The 19,078-nt window shown below is 41.9% G+C and overlaps 1 protein-coding gene across 4 annotated transcripts in view; it reads left to right on the top strand.

The window, feature by feature from the left end:
* alcama (activated leukocyte cell adhesion molecule a) overlaps nucleotides 1-19,078 on the top strand; it is a 340,167-nt gene that overhangs the window by 204,336 nt on the left and 116,753 nt on the right. The gene's annotated exons all lie outside the window — the stretch shown is intronic.

The raw sequence follows: 19,078 nt of genomic DNA on the forward strand, positions 1-19,078 counted from the left end.
CATTTTTGTGTTTTGAGGTGAAATTACTTTGAAGCTGGTGGAGTCTAGGGAAGTTGCCTGATGTGCTCCATTCTTTACAAACAATAAACCAATATGACTATGGGCTCCCCCAGGGTTGATAAATTTACTTTCTGTTCTGTAGAGCAGATCCCAGGTTCACATCCTTCTCTGTGCTTTATGAGCAGGTGGGTTCACAGACAAGATGCTGCGGTTGACTTAGATCCTGATCTAGGGAGGGTAAATATCAGAACAGGTTCTCAACATGATGGCAATTCAATAACATTTCCTGGAGGTTGTACACGTGACGGTATCTGATTTTTGTTTGTGATATTTATTTTTACTTGGTCGAGTTGACAAAATACTGCTCGATGATGAAGACTGACAGAGGTTAATGAACCCGAGGTAAGCTTGGCCATGCAACCTTACTTTAAGTTGAGTCAGCATGACGGATGGAGAATGTTAGGGAAGTAAAACTCAGTCCGTTCTCGACCGCGTGGAGATGTAAAAGTTGCATTTATTCGAATTGCTGTGTGCACACAGGAGAGGCAAGTTCTGCTGCTAGCTTTAGATCGCAAAAGTCAGCTCTGATCCTAGTCAGAATTATCCGCATATATATTTAAGGTTCTTTCAGATTTACAAGTAGGCATTAGAACATAGAACAGTACAGCACAGAACAGGCCCTCGATGTTGTGCCGAGCAATGATCACCCTACTCAAACCCACGTATCCACCCTATACCCGTAACCCAACAACCCCCCCCCCCCCCCCCCCCCCCCCCCCCCCCCCCGCTTAACCTTACTTTTTTTAGGACACTATGGGCAATTTAGCATGGCCAATCCACCTAACCCGCACATCTTTGGACTGTGGGAGGAAACCGGAGCACCCGGAGGAAACCCACGCACACACGGGGAGGATGTGCAGACTCCGCACAGACAGTGACCCAGCCGGGAATCGAACCTGGGACCCTGGAGCTGTGAAGCATTTATGCTAACCACCATGCTGCCCATAATGCCCACCATGCTACCATGCTGCCCATTGAAGTCATCAATTCAGTCGGAACAATACAAGGTGATCAGTATGCATATTTTCTGGAATCTTGAATGGGAAAACGATCAACTAAGAAGAAGTAATCTCCTGGATTCTGTTCAACATATTTCCTTTACCCTGAACTTCTGGTTGGGGTGTTAATGTGTTTTTATCCCCTGCACTGGGCTGGACAATGAATCTCCTACAGACAGGCTGGAGCCATGATTTCTGTGACGTGGGTCCCCTTTCTTATCCTAATGCCCTGTGAGATGATTGAATTATCTCCAGTGCAGGTAACTTTTCTTTAAGGTCTAACATTTTAACCCCTTGCCTTGCCCTTGACCTGTGCTGTTATAATACTTGAGACGTCTTTATTATTACTTTTATCTATTCTGACACACATATAGCAATTTCTTCTGCTAATAGTGAAGGATGCTTTTCTGTAGGGAATGATTTGGTACCATGGAATCAGAGCATGTGTGTTATAGGTAGCTGCCCCCAATGCAGCAAAAGTGGGATTCTCTCCGTCAGCAAGGTCCTGTTGAAAACCTGAGCCAATTAGAAAAATCTAAGCAAATCCGTCTAACCGGTCCCTTACTTGAAATATGAAGCCGGCTTGTTCAAAGGTTTCTTTGTGCCTGTAAAACTGTAGCACACACACACACACACACACACACACACACACTGCTCTTTCCATTGAAGAAACTTGTGGCACTAAACAAACCCCACCATTCACAGCAGATACTGAATTTGAACATAACCAATCATGGAAGTGTAGTTCTAAATGTATTTTCAAAAATGATGACTTGAAAATTTTCAAATGTTTCATGCAGATCTGTCTCTCTCTCTCTCTCTCTCTCTCTCTGAATCTCTCTCTCCGTCTCTCCCTCTCTCTGCCCCTTTCTGCCGCAACCCTCAGCTTTGCTGTGTGACTCATTTCCAGGTGACAAACAACGCTCCCATTTCCCATTGTGTCCAATTTGCCTTTGTAACAATAGTCACAATAATTTATTGTGTGAGGGGTTTTGAAGCACTTTTACAAAAGTGTGGATTTATATTGCACCTTGATGTACAGAAACATCCAGATGTAAGTGTAAAATTGGATGCTGTGCCACAGAAGATGATACTGGGAAAGATGACTGAGGGCACACTGCCAATGCTGAGGCAAATAAATGGGAAGAGGTACAAGAATGTTGCAATACAGAGGCATCTGGTGTCCTGGTACATGCATCACAGAAAGGTAGCACACAGATGCAGAAGGTAATTGAAAAAGCAAATGAAATGTGCTTTATTACAAGGGCAAGACAGGGCATTGGTGAGAACGTACCTAAAGTACTGTGTACAGCTTTGGTCACCTGACTTACAGAAGTTGCATCGGGAACAGTCCAGGGAAGGTTCACTAGACTGAGACATGGGATGAAAGAATTGTCTTTATGAGGAAATGCTGACCAGGTTGGGGTTGTACTGATTTAGAGTCCAGAAGAATGAGAGTTGATCAGATTGAAACATGAGAATCTGAGGGGGCTTGAGAGGATGTTTCCTCTCGAGGGGGAATGTAGAACTAGAGGTCACAGTTTTAAAAATAAGTGGTCTCCCTTTTATGTGTTATGCTGCTTCGGATAGCACAGGCTGCTACTTGATGCAGTCTTAACTAAAGGATGCTCCAGACTCTGAAATGAGTTCAGCGTGTTTATTGAACTATGAACACAGTTCTCAAATGAGTTCCACGCTCTGCTAATCTAACTGTAGTAACTCAATCTAACTGTACCAGCTTGCTCTAAGCCACGTGCTGGGGTGTGATGCTGCTGATCAACCCTGTCTAACTCTCTAGATGTCTGTCTGTGGAAAGTGTCAGGGTGTGAGTGCCTCATCCCTTTTATAGTGTTTATGTCATGCCCCCTTGTGGGGATGCCACCTCTGACTGTCCTGACTGCCCATTGGTTGTGTCCTATTCTGAGTGTTCATTGGTTGCATGTTTGCATATCATGACAGTCTATTTTAGGAATTCTCTTGTCCAACGGACAGAGGAGGCTGGACCACTGAATATGTTCGTGGCTGAGTTAGACAGATTTTTGATCTACATGGCAATTGAGGATTACAGGGGGCAGGCAGCAAGGTGTAGTTCAGGCCACAGTCAAATCAGCTATGGACTTATGCAGAGCAGGCTCGAGGGGCTGAATGGCCTATTTCTTATGATCTTATGAATTATTATTGTGACACTTCTGAACCTTTTCCAAAGCCTCTAAATCAGCAACAATATGAGAGGGCCCGGAACTGATGCAGTATTCTAAATGTGGTCAAACTAGAGCCTAGGTCAAGGACAAAGTGGTGTACTTTGAATAATATATATATTTTTAAAATTTAGAGTACCCAATTATTTTTTTCCAATTCAGGGGCAAATTAGGATGGCGAATCCACGTAACCTGCATATCTTTAGGTTGTGGGGGTGAAACTCACGGAGACACAGGGAGAATATGCAAACTCCACACAGACAGTGATCCAGGGCCGGGATTGATCTGCCCTTTGCTTTGCATAATATTGAATCATTCTGTTAATACAACCTAGTACCATATTTGTTTTGGCTTAGGTTTCTTGATATTGGTCATGAACCATGGGGAGAATTATGAACTATAATGCCAAGATCTTCTGCTCTCTCGACTATTTCAGTTCTAATCCATGTGAGGTATAAGTATATTTGATGCTGTTCCTGTCCCCGTTCATAAACCCTGCACTTATTCAGGTTAAACCTGGGTACCCTTTTAGAGTTACAAACCAGGATTAATATCTAGAAAAAATATTTCCACTTATGGCACATTTGAAAATTATGGGCCATAAATACAAGATAGTCACTAATAAATCCAATAAGGAATTCAAGGGAAACTTCAGAGGGAGTGGCAAGAATGTGGAACTTGCTACCACATGAAGCAATTGAGTTGTTTTCGAATTCTTTCATGAGATGTGGGTGTTGCTGAGTAGGCCAGCATTTGCTGCCCATCTTGAATTCACCTTGAGATGGTGGTGGTGATCCGCTGCTGTTTGACTGCCGTAGTCCATCTGGTGCAGATAGACCCACAGTACTTTTTAGGGGGAGGGGGGGTAGGGGTCGATGGTTTGGATGGTGCTGATGAAGGAGCCTCAGTAAGTTGCTTCGGTGAATCTTGTAGATGGTACACACTGCTGTCACTGTGCGTGGGGATGAAGGGAATGAATGGCAGAGCAGACCCGATGGGCCGAGTGGCTGCTTATGGCTCCTGTTTCCTGTGGAATGTTTAGGTTGGAGAATGCAGTGTCAATCAAGCACGGCTGGTTTGTCCTGAATGGTGTTGAGCGTTTTGAGTGTTGTTGGAGCTGTCATCATCCAGGCAAGTAGAGAGTGTTCCGTCACACTCCTGACTTGTGCCTAGTAGGTGGTGGATCAGTTTTGGATGAGCTGCAACTTGTTCCTGCCCCGGGACCTTGCTTTAGAGGCCGAAGTTTACCGGCCAATTTCTGCTGCTGGGATCTTCCAGTCAATAGCAATCCCACTCGGTCAGCTCCCTGGTTCCCCGATGGCAAAGGGGTACAAATAATGAGAAAACATGTTGACAGCAGTGGGACAGGAAGGTCACGCTGCCTGCCAATAGCAGGCCGCCTCTGCAAAACACATGAGTGGGACAGAAAATCCCACCCAGTGTTTCATCCAAATAATTGGTACAGCTCAGAGGTGTGAAATCCTGGATTGGGATTTCAAAACTCAGAAGCAGGAGCACTACGACTTAGCCAAGCTGATGCCTTACAATGAAATTGTGCTGTTCAAAACTTTTTAATTGTGAAGCCTTCTTCCAAGGAAATAAATTTTAATACCACTGGTTAAATTCTCCAAACATTCATTTGTATTACACGATCCCACTGGCTGGCAGCACGTACCATTAAATCGGATACTCGGATCAATCAATTTGGCTGTCATTTATGTCACAAATTTAGAAATTGAGTTTTCCTGATTCTACATTTTCCAAGTGAACAGCCCCAGATAGCTGCCTGCTGCTTCAGTAATTAAATGTTCATTGGTGAGTGGAATACAATTATGGGTGTTTATGTTCTTCCCATACTCCCTCCAGCCTAAAAAATGATCCAGACGTGACTTTGCGTCAATCTGGTTTTGCGCCACCCCATTATAGAATTAGAAGTGTGAAAATGTCATGCAAGCAGCCTCAGTAATAAAAATTATGCTGGGTATGCTTATAAGAACATAAGAACTAGGAGCAGGAGTAGGCCATCTGGCCCCTCGAGCCTGCTCTGCCATTCAATGAGATCATGGCTGATCTTTTGTGGACTCAGCTCCACTTTCCGGCCCGAACACCATAACCCTTAATCCCTTTATTCTTCAAAAAGCTGTCTATCTTTACCTTAAAAACATGTAATGAAGGAGCCTCAACTGCTTCACTGGGCAAGGAATTCCATAGATTCACAACCCTTTGGGTGAAGAAGTTCCTCCTAAACTCAGTCCTAAATCTACTTCCCCTTATTTTGAGGCTATGTCCCCTAGTTCTGCTTTCACCCTCCAGTGGAAACAACCTGCCCGCATCTATCCTATCTAATGTATTGTTGTTGTTTTGTATTGTTTGTGCCCCTTAATAGGGCAAAATCTAAGATATGTTCCACCATTTGGAATTTATCCAGGGTCAAAATAGAAGGAAATGAGTGCAACTGCTTACCAAGCTTAAAGGGCCCCGTTAGCCCCAATTTTCGCTCTAGGGAGGGAGCTGACCCCGGAAGCAGATCATAGGCAGTTCGAGGTGTGGGCGAGTGCGGAGGCGGACTATTTAGAAGGCCCACCTCAGTCCTCTGGGACTTTGTCCCAGAGTTGTTGCGGCTTTTCAATCCTCATCCCTCACATGCCCACCTCTCCATTCCATGCCCCCTTGCCAACTCACGGAAGTTAGACAACTATCTCCTGTGCCCCCCTCAAGCCCCCATGCCACCTCATATCTCCATCCTATCAACCCGCCATTTTTAAAGGTCGTGACTTCACAAGGAGGCCACGTGTCTCGACTACTCAATCAGATAAATTTGAATTATTGGAGGATGTCGTTTCCAGTCTAATTCTTCAACAGGCTAACCATCGCATTACCAACAGGGGCACACAATAACTCATTATGCTGCCCATAAACTAATTGCCGTGTTTTGCCGTGATGCTTGCCAGCTGAAACAGGAGATCATCTTTTTAAACAGAAGCTATTGTTATGTGACATGCGCATCATGCCTCAAGCATTCACTTCCATCCATGAGGTGGGGTCAAAGCTTTTGGTTCAAATTAGCTTTCAGACGACTATGCAGTTGACTCCAGATAAGCAGACACCTGCCTGAGGCAGCATCTGTATCATGAGTGTAGCCCATTGCACTAAGGACCTTTCCCATTGAGGCTATGAGCTCTCCGCTTCACAGAGGGATAATAGTTGCACTGTTTGCCATTCATTTTTCTGCCTCTAAATTTCTGTTGTGAGCATTTTCCTTAAGGTTTTCGTGACTGGTGTCACTATAGTCACTGAGCCAGATCTGCACAAGAGTTGAAAATTCTGCAGGCGTTGGGATTGACACATTAATTCTGCTGAATCTGTTCTGTTTCATTTAGATTAAGGCCCTAAGAATTTGCAGCCGCTGGGATAAATTATCTGCTTCATTGTATGGGCAGTGATCTGATTGCCTGCATTTCCAATTTTCCTTCTATTGACATCAATCCGGATACAAAAACCAGTCCACCCCATAAAATTCTTAATTTAAATAGACAAAGCAATTAATCATATATCACGCACTAATTCTTATTGTGTACATCTAGATAACATAGTCCCCTCTGGATGTCTAAACTAATACTTTTGATTGAATACTAATCAGTAATAGATGTAATTCGTCAGTCTGTGGGTACACAATTCTGGACTTTTCATGGCTGATTTTTTTTTTTTGTAACGGTCAGTAGATCTTTTCAGACATTAGCTGCTTACCTTCACCAATGATGAATGAAACTGGGAGGGAACTGGGACGCACTCATGCACACCAACTTAGTGTACTACTAGCAAATTGGCTAAAAAGCTCAACAAGTCACTGAATATAAGCCTTATACCGTTGAACCAAACAGTACAAAGAGTAAAAGTAAAACAATTTACTATGTGATCCATAAGTTATAAATGTGTGAGGAGAGAGATTTTGTTATAAAAAGGAGTCGTGTATAATTTTTTCCCCCCAAACATGTATTGCTTGCTGCTGAGCCTTATCTATCCGTAAGTTGATTATTCTTGGACTGTCATTCCATCTCTCACTAAGATTGAATGGAATAACATCACAGACTGATGGAAATTACACATGCCTTGTTCACATTTCCAGCCAGAGCTATAATGTCCAGACTTATTCAATCCCACTGAGCAGAGAGGCTTATACTCTGATAACGCTTAGCGTATGACCAGGCAGAAGGTGCAAAGGCAATTGTGGTGGCTGATGGGGCAAATGACGAACGTGTTGTACACAAACACCAACAAATGGACCGCAGACCTAAATGCCTACACGTCACGTAAAACATGTACCCTTGGCATGTATTCCGATTTATTGATTTTCTTTTATGTTACAAGGAATGCCACCTGGATGGATTAAGCTCTCTACGGACTGACGTCGAATTGAGTAAAAAGGAGTTGAATGTCTTTGTTTTAATCTGGAAAGTAATAGGGGTGATAACAATTAGAAACAAGAATCCCGGCTGTTTTTTCTTCCCGCACTTCTCTACTATAGGTCAATTTTCATCCTCACGCTGAGATTGGTCAACAGTGTAGATTGGGGGTTGAAAGTGGGTCTCCCTAGCTCAATGGCTGAATTCCAGACTAAGCAGATGACTTAGCACAGAACTATTCGGGAGTATGTAAAACAATATTCCTGCTAGTTACAAGAGCCAGGAGCAATAGCCTGAGTTGAGAACGTCTTTGTTATATACTGCTACAGATTGTAACAGTATATGTAATTCATAGTTGTAATTGTGGCTCAGACACAATCAGGTGTAGGAATTTGCACTTAGATCTCACTTCATTACCATAGTTTATTGAAAATTCTACAGCTGTCTTTAACACCCCTGCAGAACAGACTGTTCAGGCTATTTTCCCCCCTTTTAAAAAAAAAATCAGGAACGAGGACATGAAGAACAGATGAGATTATTCATTACTACCTCTCATATTCTGTGCTGTAATTCTATCTTCAATTGACTAAATGCAGTGCTGCCATTATGCTGGTTTTCTGTTACAAAAGAAAGCTACACATGAGATAAAGAAATCTTTGTGAACAAGGTTCTTATACATAATTTTGCGAGTCGGTTGCTCAGTTGGTCAGTCATAATAGTATGTACAGAATGTCTGTATGTATATTCTTTGACCGCACACAGTGTCTCCTTGCTTAGGCTTGACCCAACAGCACAATAGTCACACGTTAACTTTTGAAAAGATAAGAGATTAGTTAGCCACCAAAGCTCATCCCTCTAGTACCTAACAGCATCCGAGAAGTACATGAGGGTAATGTAAAGCCTCATTGAATATTTCTTGGTATATATTTTGAGTAGGAATATGCTACATTAGTTCGTACACAATAATATTTGCTCCCCCACTCCAGAACTCTCTTTTTTAAAGTGATTTTTTTTTTAAAGTAAAGGGAGAAATTGCAGCAATCATGATCCAAATTTTAGAGAAATGTTCTGGTCTCAGCTGAAGGAATAATAATGTTGCATGGGGGAGGCAACAGCAAAGGACCCAAAGAATTGTAATGAAAGTATGGATAAAAAAATCAATGGGACGAGAATCCATGATGTGAAAAGTCAGAACTCTGATGATATGGTTTGCCAAATAGTTGGGAGGTATGAACTAGGTATAGAGTGAATTAACTCTTAGGATGCAACAAGTGGTGTTCCTCATGGGTCTATCTTAGGTCCTCAACTTTCACCATGAATATTAATGACTTGGACGAAGAAAGAGTGTTGTATATCCAAGTTTGCAGGTGACCCTAGGTTAGAAGCACCGCAAGTTTTGTAAATGGGGGATTTACAACAGGACAGAGACATGTTAAGTGACTGGGCAAAAAGATGACAAATGAAGTTCAATGTGGGGAAGTATGAGGTGTTCCAATTTGAATCGGAGAAAGACAAATTGGAATACTTACTAATTGGTGAGAGACTAGGAACTGTGGAGGTGTAAAGGGATTTAGGTATCTGAGCACAAAGATCATAAATGCTAATGATCAGGTACAAAAGCAATCATAAAAGCTTATGAAATGTAAGCCTTTATCTCAAGGGGGTTAGAGTACAAAGGAGGGGACCTGATGCATGAGAGTCTTGGCTGGGCTCCATCTGGAGTACTGGATTTAATTTTCAGCATCACGCAAGGAGAAGGATATATTGTCCTCAGAGGGGTTAGAAAGGATTAAATTATGAGGAGGTTGCATTTGGCTTCTTTTTCCTCAAGATTGGAAGATTAGGAAGTCGGTGGTCTAATCAAAGTATTTAAACTGATAAAGGAAATCAGTAGGTTAGATCGAGAGAAACAATTTCCTCTGGTGGGGAATCAAGAAACAGAAATCACGATCTTAAAACAAGAATGAGACCATTCATGAGTGAAATCAGGAAACATTTTCTCACAAACAGGGAGTGGAACTCTGCATCACTCCCCCCTCCCGTTCACCAAACAGGCTAAGTTAAATAAAATGTTTAAGAATGAGATTGACAAATATTTATTAGGTAAAGCTAGTAAGGAATTTTAATCAAAGATGAGTGAATGGAGTTGAGGTACAGATTAGCCACTGAATGGCAGAACAGGCTTGAGGAGCTGAATGATCTACTTTTACTCCTATGTTCCAAAAATTCTGTATAGCTCTTTGTCGAAGGATGAGGTGGCATAGTAGAGTCAGAACATTGGATCACGCATAGCCAAACAGATGGCTGACTCCTCCACTGTGGTTGATTGTTCAGGTTTCTTTGAAAGGCAAAATTGTTTAATGCTGACCCAGTTCTCAATACAAGAAAGGGTCTCGTGATTCAGAATTTGAAAACTAATAAAGTTAAAAGATTATCAAAGAGACCAAAAAAATGTGGGTGGACTAGATATGTACAATTATAGAAATGTTGTGGTAGCCATAATATCTATATTGCAATATTGATGATCATACCTCTCTGATATTTGTTTGTAAACAGACCAACAATGGAAGATCCGTCTCTGTGCAAGAGCAGAATTGGGTGCAGTGCAGAACCATGTTTTCCGGAGGAGCTTTATAGTTAGTTATTCTAAGCAAAACTAGAATTAGAGAGAAGGCTTTGAATCAAAACCAGTTCCTATTGCTTGCCACTTAAGTGTTCCTGAACAAAACTCGAGGATTCTCTTTCTTTTTTCCCTTTTTATAATAACATGTTATAATAAATAACATTTTATAATAAATGTTTTAAGCAGACTTACATTGGCTGTAGAGAGTTGTGTATCCTGGTATGCAGGCATTGCATGTCTACTGCCAACTGAAATGTAAACTTGCCAGATTTTTTTGAGACCGATGTAGTGATGTCCTAGTTTAAATAATGAATCATGTTGCCAGCGAATAGTAAATCTGGCACATTTCTATTGGAGCTGCTACTGGGAATCAGCAGTACAAATACAAACTATAAAGATAAATGCAAAAGCAGCTTAAGCTATCTTGTCATTTAGAGCCACATTTGCTATATTTTTTGTCTCTCTCTAGCCTTTTATTTTGGTATATTTTGATATATTGGGCAAATGAAGGTGAGTGACAGTACATTTTGTTTTATTTTTCTGTTCATGTGATGTGGGCATTGCTGGTGTGGACATGATTTATTGTCCATTTCTGTTGCCTTCTTGAACCGCAGTAGTCCATTGGTTACTGCAAGGAAAGGAACATTTCTGCTACGTAGTCAAAATAAATCAGAAAAGATTTACTACGATGTTCCTGGGACTTGATTGTTTGAGTTATAAGGAGAGGCTGGATAGACTGGGACATTTTTCCCTGCAGCGTAGGAAGCTTTGGAGTGATCTTATAGAGGTTGTAAGATAACGAGTGGCAGAGATAAGGCAGATAGTTAACATCTTTTCCCAAAGGTAGGGGAGTCTAATATTAGAGGGCAGAGGTTTAAGAGGAGTGATACAGAAGGGTCCAGAGGGGCAATGTTTTCACACAGAGGATGGTGAGTGTCTGGAAATAGCTGCCAGAGGCAGTAGTAGAGGTGGGTACAATTCTGTCTTTTAAAAAGCATTTGGACAGCTATGTGGGAAAGCTGGGTATAGAGGGATATGGGCCAAATGCGGGCAATTGGGACTAGCTTAGTGGTAAAAACTGGGTGGCATGGATAGGTTGGGCCGAAGGGCCTGTTTTCATGCTGTAAACCTCTATGACTCTATGACTAAACCCCCCACCCATCTTCGCCTCAGCAGCTTATCACAGGTTACTGGGCACTGAATGCTAGCCCAGTCAGCAACATCCTCATCCCATGAATTATAAAAATGTTTTTCTTTTCAAAGAGCATTTCTGAATGAGTGTTTCTGCAGATGTATCACACTTGCTATTTATTATGTACCTGGTGCATATTAGCCTGACTCCATGAAAATTGAGAAGCTAGGAGATATCTACATTTACAATAGAGCTGACTAGGTCAGGAGTGCAGGGTGAGCCTTAATACTTAATCGCACCCAACATTTTAAATAACTCCGCACCTATAATTTTTGAATTACTCTGGAGTTGTCCTAACTCCTCGAAAGGTGGGCCCCCATAGTCACTTTCAAGAACCTGTATGCCATTTCACTGGGTGCTCGAGCCATCTGAAAAAGAGCTTGTGTACCAGGAGGAGAGATTGGGTTGAATGGGCCTATATTCCCTGGGCAAAAAATTGGTAGATTGAATATTTGTAGGAAAATGTGAAATTTTACACTTTGGTCGGAAGAATGAAGTAGCTGAATATTATTTAAATGGAGAAAGACTGCAGGAAGCTGCAGCACAGAAGAATTTGAGGACCCTTGGGCATAAATCACAAAAAGCTAACCTGCATGTTCAGCAGGTAATAGGGAAGGCAAATGGAATGTTGGCCTTTGTTTCAAAGGGAATGGAGGGTAAAAATAGGGAAGTCTTGCTAAAACTATGTACTATAATAAAAAACTTTATTATTGTCACAAGTAGGCTTACATTAACACTGCAATGAAATTACTGTGAAAATATTGTGTGGATAAAGGGGTTATGGGGACATGGAGGGAAAGTGGAGTTGGGGATTATCAGATGAGATCAGTCACAATCTTATTGAATGGCAGGGCCGGGGCCGAATGGCCTACATCTGCTCCTATATCTTATGGTCATATTAAGAAAAATGAGAGATAACTCATTAGAATTCATGAAATCCTTAAAGGGTTTCACTGAGAGACTGGATCAAGAGGTCATAGGGTAAAACTTAACATGGGTGTGGGATTCCCTCCTCTCTCTCTCTCTCTCTCTCTCTCTCTCTCTTCCCCCCCCCATAGGGTAAAAGGCAGGCTTTGGTTTGCTCGTCCTGTAGCCATTTAGTGGCCGTCAGGCCTTTAAATGGATTGAGACGGGACATCAGCTCTCACCTGAGAGGCAGTCCTGTCTCTAAGAATTTCCAGCCAATCAAATGATCGCAGCCGGGAAGGGTCACAACTGCTGAAACAAGGGTCCCATGAAGAAGAGTGAACTGGAACAAGATAGGTGTCTTGCCACTGCCAGGCCTCATCAATGGGGTGAGGGGCCGCCACTACCCCAGGCTCAGCCACCATTTTGGCAGCTTTTGCTTGGTGGACAGAGTGGGGCTTCCCCACCACAGGTAAAAATGGCGTAGGGGTGGGCAGATGACAGCCGTAATGCTGCTGCCATGTCATCCAATTTTACTCATCCCTCTCCCCGCCCACCTTGCTATCCCACCCCTAGCATGTGATAAAATTGGGCACATGGTCATTTAGGACTGAGATGAGGAAAAATGTCTTTACTCAGAAGGTTCTGAATCATTAGAATTCTGTATCCCAAAGGGTGTGGATATACAGTCATTGAGTATATCCAAGACTGAGATCAATAGATTTTTGAAACTAAGGGAACCAACTGATATGAGGCAAGGGCAGGAAAGTGGAGTGATTTAGAATATCAGTTATGATCTTATTGAATGGTGGAGCAGTCTTTAAGACAGAGATAGATAGTTCTTGATTAATAAGGGGATCAGGGGTATGGGGAGAAGGCAGGAGAATGGGGATGAGAAAATATCAACCATGATTGAATGGAAGAGCAGACTCGATGGGCCGAGTAGCCTAATTCTGCTCCTATGTCTTATGGTCTTATATGAAACACTAGTTTTTTAATCCTTTAATGGGATATGGGCATCGCTGGCTAGGCCAATATTTGTTATCCCTACCGAATTGCCCTTGAGAAGGCGGCAGTGAGTTTCATGATCACCATTTCTTTTTAATTCCTGATTTATTAATTTAATTTCCTAATTCCCTAGTTGTTATGGTGGGATTTGAACTCGTGTCTCTGGATCATTAGTCCAAGCATTTGGATTACAAGTCCAGTAATCATGTCACGATGCTCCTGTTCCCATAGCATTCTGTATTGCCTAACCCTCCTATTTTTTATGTGCTGCTGTGTGCCAGTGTACTCTTCACACCTTTCAGCTGGTGAGTGAAGCCACATATACCGCTCCCTAGAATTTGTGTCTAATCAGCATTTAAGTCCTGAACTTGTCGCTGTCTGTTTTGGCGCTTTAGGTCCAGATTCTGGTAGGCAAGGGTTAAGAAATGTTGTTTGGCCTTCTCACTTCCTCTTATTTTTTAATACGGTTAGAAACTGATTGAACATCCTTCCTGCCATTACTAATTGGGGGACAAAGTGTTGCGGTAATCAAAGTTAAGATTAAGTGAGGATGCAAAGCTCTTTATAAAATTGAAGGTTGAGTTCCTGTTGATCACAAAATAGAAATGAATTTCACTGTTGAAACGTATAATAGGCCACTTTTTTACTTTTACTTTGGTGCAATGCCTTTCTTGAAAAGGTCAAAGTAAAATCTGAAGCCACATTGCAGACTTGCATGTCCATGTTTTAATGTAATTATGACATAATTTTCTTTTCTCCGTGATAATCAGTGCTCGAGTGCCAAACCTGCAGATGTCTCTGTTCACCTCCAGGCAAGCTCAAATAATAGTAATCAGCAAATAGAACCAAAAATTGCAGCCTAAAACCAGACTTTCAAACAGGTGTGTCCATTAGAACAGCGCCCATTCAGTGCCTGGTTCCACACTCCCCCCCCCAAAGTAACCTCGATAGCTTTCTCCTACTTCACACTCCTCCCCAACAAATGATAAGCCCATCTTTTGTGATTTGTATTTATCTGAGCCATTTGTATTTTTTTTGCAAATGAACGTGATATCTGCTGAAAGTGAAGCTGTTTGAGGGCAAATTGGCCTCTGCTCTCTCCTCTCTATCCTCGTGTTAAAGGCTCAAACGTAGAGAGTGACGCTGGTATCCATGGAATTGTGCCCCAGTGCTGGCTTTAACACCAATGAGAAGAAGAGACATGTTGGATAAATTTAGCAAAGAAAGGGGACCTGTTAGGTTGCATAAAACCCATGAAATGTTAATCTACTTGAAATAACAATACAACATTGGACGCCACAGGAGTTTAAGGAAAAATGTTCGCAGGAAAATGTGTTGGTTGAAGGAAGGAAATTCAGATATTTGGTTTTAAGATTACACTGCAGCACACTGATAAATATATTTCACATGGTTTTCATGGTTCAATTGTTGCAATTATAGATTAACAAAACACACTAACTTCAACCTGTCTTATTTTTTGCTGAGAGTGTTATCTTGCGTTCTACACTGTGATTTCCATACAAAATTCAAACTAAATCCAGGTTATATTTTAGAATCTTCTGCATTATTTGGAGTTTATTTCCCATGCCAACTACCCCATCCAAATGTAAATTACCATGAATATAATTTGTGTTTTTGTGTTATCTGATGGGCAAGGGTTAAGAAATACTGTTTGGTCCCCTCACTTCCTTTGATGTTGTAATACTGTTAGAAACTGAAAGAACATCCTTCCTGTCACTGTTAGTTGGAAAAAGAGTCTTGGAATATTACTCAGGATTAATATTTAGCAATGACGCAAAGCAGTTTTCTTTTGAAAGGAAAACAATTGAGGCGTATTCATCACAAGATGGGAATTAATCATTCTTTTATGAAAGATGTAATGGGCGACATGAACTTTTACTTTGGTATAATATATTGTTCGAAAAGGCCAAAGTAAAATCTGAAGTTTCATTGCAGACTTGCATTTCATTTATTGGTCCAGAATTTTCTGAAACCACTTATTGTAACTACAGCATAAGAGATATTTTATTTCAAAGAGGAAATTGTGCGGAACTTATTTAAGCCACAGCATCCGTATGCAAAGATCTCCACAATTGTTGCACTAATTCTGAAATATGTCTGTAGATACCTTTTGGTTATTTACATCATCCCCATACAGGATATCAGCTAGTTTGAGTTTGCCACATTTACATCAGAATACCCTGGCGAATGGTCTCCTTCTGAGAACAACATGAGATGATGAGGCAATAGGCCCTTTACACAGAACACTTACACATGATTACTCCAACATTGACTTCCATGTCATTGCCCTCACATAGATTAATTTTGCAGCATCAAATCAGCACATCTCTTGCAATGGCTCCTCCATCCACCTCAGTTGTGCCCCAGAGTCCCATTCTTTTCCTCGCCAATCTATTGCTACTTGGCAACATTATTTATTGTATGTATATTGAGCAAACTCGTGACGCCTATCCACCGCTATTCTTAGTCCCACTGTATGGTCTGACTTTTTATGAAATAGTGGAACATCCTTCAACTCAACAGAGGCAACACAAAGCAATCCATTTCGTCTGGCTTTTAAAAAATTTCACACCTTAGCATTGATTCTGTTCCTTCGAAGCTCATCTCTGAGCTGGAGCCCAATGGCCATTTTTTAAATCCGAGTTGATCTTCAATCCCCACAAAAACTAGCAATGTATCAAAATATTGCTAAAACACTCATCCTCACTTACACCACAAACTCACCCTTCCAATACGTTAATGTCAATTTCTATCAATGTCCACTCAAACTCATCTAGAACGTTGATGTCCACGTTATTATCATCCATACTAATCTCAAAAGCAAAATCCCCTAGGTCTTCACCCGTATCCATCAACTCATTAATCCTGCAAAGAATCAGATTAGAGTCCAATGTTCTGATCTAAAAGTCCCTTCTTGGCCTTGTTCTGATTACAGTAAAATCCCAATGAGTCGAATCTCAGGAGATCTGCAAGTTTGTGTTAGGCATGGCTTTGTGTTAGCGAAGGGACCCCATTCCCATGTGAGTACATCTCTATGTACCTTGATATGCCTGCAAAGGCGATCTATGTCAAAAACCAATTCAATTGCCAAATGAAAACACAACAAAGCACAAAAGGTATGAAAAGGATTTTATTCAAACTGTACAATGGCCAGACCTTGTAAAAGATACAGTTTTGCATTAAGGAATGTCAGCCATCTCCAGAAAAATTCCATAATCTTTTCTGCTTGCGTACTGTCTCCGGATGAGCATGTTACAGTCCACAATGTGACCAATGCAGTGAAAATGTTTTGGGGGTTTTCGTGCTGCAGTGTGAAATCCTGTAGCATCTCTACAGTCTTTGTGGCATTGACTCGGGTCTCGGGCGGACAAGTGGGCAGGCATTGAACGGGTTGTTTGCCAAACCGGTCAAAGATGTTTGCCTTGTATTTCATATTGGTGGATACACCCAATGGCGAAATCGCCCACTCCTTTATGATGGCTGCTTTCTGCTTCTCACTACAGTTTTCAACTTGTTGCATTTTCATGAATCCACCTGGAGACAGCAGTTGACAGTATTCAAAGGGGCCTCAATTGTATGCGTCTCTCTCTTCCGGTAACGAGTCTAGAACGGCAGTTTAGATAATAATCAAGTCTGAATATTTTATGGAGGAGAAATAGATTATAGACGATTGGGAAGGTCCCCTAAGTATACATATATTAATGTATGGTCAATGAAGAGGCAGACAGCCGAATACACAGAAGACATAATCAAAGAACAACAAGGGTATAATTGCCCAGACCCTGATAAGCCAGGAGAGGCAAATGCCATCTGGCAACCTCAGCAGATAGGCCGGTTTCCAGCCGCCAAGCCTGTTGACCAAGTTTATAGCTAAAAAGTTTCCCAAAAGTGTCTTAGAGCCAAGGCAGTGAAGAAAACCTTTGCAACAGCAATTTTAAAATACCTTCACTGGACCAGGAAAAAGACAATTCCCAGATCTGAGTATCGTCTCTGTTTGGTGTGGTAACGATAGCTCATTATTCAATTTGGATATTGTTTGGGGAACAGGGGAGTCTCAGTTCAGGTCTTGCAGATGTATTTTGTAACAAGAGGTATGTTCTATATAAACTGTGTGTATTTAGTAATTCATACATTTTAATTGCATGAGAGTAGAGTAGTCCTGTTTGTGTGTAATTGTCTTTTCTTTACTTTAATAAATTGCCTTTGATAAGTGTTACATGATGATTGGGCTACTTATTCTCATTGGGGTTTCACTGGTCTCCTCACACCAAAACAAAATAAAACTGTACACCCCCATGAACTGGCGATCCAAATTGGGATACCCTCACAAACAATATCAACATGTTTTGTGACAGAAAATGGGGGCTCGTGTCCAGGATCTTAAAAAGGCTTAATTCCTTGGGTGCCGGGAATTTGTGACTTGGAGCGTAATCAGAATGTGAAACAAGTGGAACCAAGGAAGAATACGTTATATGAAGTAAGAAGGCTGCAGAAATGGCTCTTGACCTAGCATGATCTTATCTGGACGTGGACATTTTAACCGTAGCAAGTTTGAAAAGGGTGTACAAAACCAAATTGATAGAATTGGCAGATAAATTGGAAGTAGTCTTGTCTACAGGAGCTAAGAAGGCTAAAATAATTGCCAGCCTAGAAATTCACTTAAATATACGAGAGGGGTTAGCCTGATCAAAGATTTAAAGGAAGAGAATTGGTGAAGCTTCAATTACAAACAAATTAGGAAGTTAGAGGTGCAGAAAGAGAAAGAGCCTTTCAATGGGAACGAGAAGACAGGGGGTTTAAAAGGGAAATGGAGAAATCTGCACCAGAGGAAAGAGAAGAAGAAAGAGAGAGAGACTTCCAACTTTGCACACAGGCAGCAGCAACTGAAAGATTCGAGCAGACGGCGGAGGAAGGTGGCTCTTGATGGGAGCCTAGTGAGGAGGTGATCAGGGGCGAAATTCTCCGACCCCACGCAGGGTCGGAGAATAGGCGGGAAGCGGCGTTATTTCCGCTCCCGCAGGTTTTTGAATTCTCCCGCCGGTCATAAACCGGCGTTGTGCAAATCCCGCCGGCAGCCTATGAAAACAGCTGGCGCCGGCGGGATTTCATTTTATTTGCACTGACCTTAAATCTCCGGCCCGGATGGGCCGAAGTCCCGCCGCTGGGAGGCCTTCTCCCGCCGCCGAGGTTTAAACCACCTCTGGAACGGCGGGCTCAGCGGCGCGAGCAGGCCCCCGGGGTCCTGGGGGGGCGGGGGGCGATCGGACCTGTCCTGCAGGGTTGATACATAGGCCCAGACTCTGAGTTTTATAACCAGAGAACGAGTGCTCGTGTTAACTGTCAGGCGAACCCCTAAAAGCTCGATACAATTAGCATAGTCCATTGAAAAGAAAGTGAGCGAGGAAAATTATCTGGTATGCACTTCAGATACATGCAAATCTCACAGTGTGTCATGTGAACCTGTTTTTAAAAAAAAGTCTTGGGTTAGAGGAGATGAGAACAAGGAGGAGGTCTTGTCAGTAATGAAGCAGGTGGAAAACAAGGTGTCAAATTCTTACAGTGACTTCCCTGATTCATTTGGACAATGAAGAAGCCCTGGAATGTTTGACCAGTGTTTATGTCATCTTCCAACTAATGTTCTTTAGGGAAGGAAATCTGCCGTCCTTATC

The sequence above is a fragment of the Scyliorhinus canicula genome, chromosome 7 (genome assembly GCF_902713615.1).
Source record: "Scyliorhinus canicula chromosome 7, sScyCan1.1, whole genome shotgun sequence".
Classification (NCBI taxonomy): domain Eukaryota; kingdom Metazoa; phylum Chordata; class Chondrichthyes; order Carcharhiniformes; family Scyliorhinidae; genus Scyliorhinus; species Scyliorhinus canicula.